The sequence below is a fragment of the Choloepus didactylus genome, chromosome 7, assembly GCF_015220235.1.
Source record: "Choloepus didactylus isolate mChoDid1 chromosome 7, mChoDid1.pri, whole genome shotgun sequence".
Classification (NCBI taxonomy): domain Eukaryota; kingdom Metazoa; phylum Chordata; class Mammalia; order Pilosa; family Megalonychidae; genus Choloepus; species Choloepus didactylus.
In genome coordinates, this window is record NC_051313.1 from 123,097,239 (window position 1) to 123,098,766 (window position 1,528).

A 1,528-nucleotide genomic window follows, 5' to 3' on the forward strand; every position below is an offset into this window, starting at 1 on the left:
AAATGAATACTATATAAATGCCAAGAAAATATTATTATTATTTGGAAAGCAATTTGTTTGTAGGTTAAATTTAAATACTCAGACTTAAAGACAATGCTTAAAATTCTGTTTGCAATTTATCTTAGATTCTAGGTATAGGGCTAAATGGTAGATCAATATTGTTGAGAATTATGGGCTATGAGAAGCATAAAGAAGCCTCTTGGCACCTCTCTTGGGGTTTCCTCTGTGGATAGGAGTAATGAGAAAATCCCTTGGTGTACTTAGTCCCACAGGCTGCTTCTTGAATAACAAGAATCATCTCTAGAGCAATAACATGAGGATTTATAAAAATATACATAGATAAATATTTATATATAAAATAAATGAATATTTATTTGTTTATAGCCCTTACAAAGTAGCACCCAAAGGAGACATGTGATATTTCCAGAAGTAAGGAGAAGGATTTACAGGATATAATTACAGAACTTCACTGAAAGGAAATTTCATATCTACCTTTATGTAAGTGATTGAGACCTGCTTTCCTACATGAAAGGAGAATCTATCCCTAAAGTATCCAACAACTGAGGGATTTCTTGAGTATGTTTCATATGTCTGCTTAACTTGTGTCTCTTCTAAGCAGCCTCTTCAGAGCCCACTTAATGTCTTTGTTTCTCAAGGTATAGATCAAAGGATTAAGAGAGGGTGTCACTACAGTGTAGAAGAGAGTGAGGAATTTACTGTGATTCTGTGTGTACTTGCTCTTGGGCTGGATATAAGCAGAAATTATAGTCCCAAAGAACAAAACCACAACAATCAGGTGGGATCCACAGGTCCCAAATGCTCTCCTCCTGCTTTCAGAAGACTTTATCCTCAGCACACTTCTAACAATGCAACCATAGGAGACCAGAATAAGCTCCAGGGGTGTAACCATATAGAGAACACTGGTTATGGTGAGCTCATTTTCCAGGAAGGTTGTGTCAACACAGGTGATTTTTATCAGGGCAGGCACCTAGCACATAAAGTCATCCACCTTTTGGTGGCTGCAGAGAGATAATGGGAATACAAGGACTGCCTGAACTGTGGACCCCACAAAACCACTGATCCAGGCCACAGCCAACAGTTGCTGAAGAAGCTTTGGGTGCATAATTACACCATAGTGGAGGGGCCAGCAGATGGCATTGAAGTGATCATAGGCCATCACAGTCAGGAGGATGCATTCTGTAGATCCCAGCCCCAGAGCAACGTACAGCTGGATCACACAACCAATGTAGCTAATGGTCTTCTCAGGGCCCTTGAGATTCCAAAGCATCTGTGGGACAATACTGGTTGTGAAACAGAGGTCCAGGAAGGAGAGATTCAGGAGGAAGTAATACATGGGAGTGTGGAGTTTGGGGTTCAGGTATGAGACCAGTATGATGGCTGTGTTCCCCATCAGTGTCAGAATGTAGATGGCAGAGATGACCAGGAGGAGAACCATCTCCAGCTGAGGCTGGTTGGAAAAGCCAAGTAGGATAAAACCTGCTGGGCTGCTCAAATTTGTCCCTTTCAT

The 1,528-nt window shown here is 41.0% G+C and overlaps 1 pseudogene; it reads right to left on the minus strand.

The window, feature by feature from the left end:
• Positions 1–595: 595 nt before the first annotated feature.
• On the minus strand, positions 596–1,528 carry LOC119540760 (annotated as a pseudogene).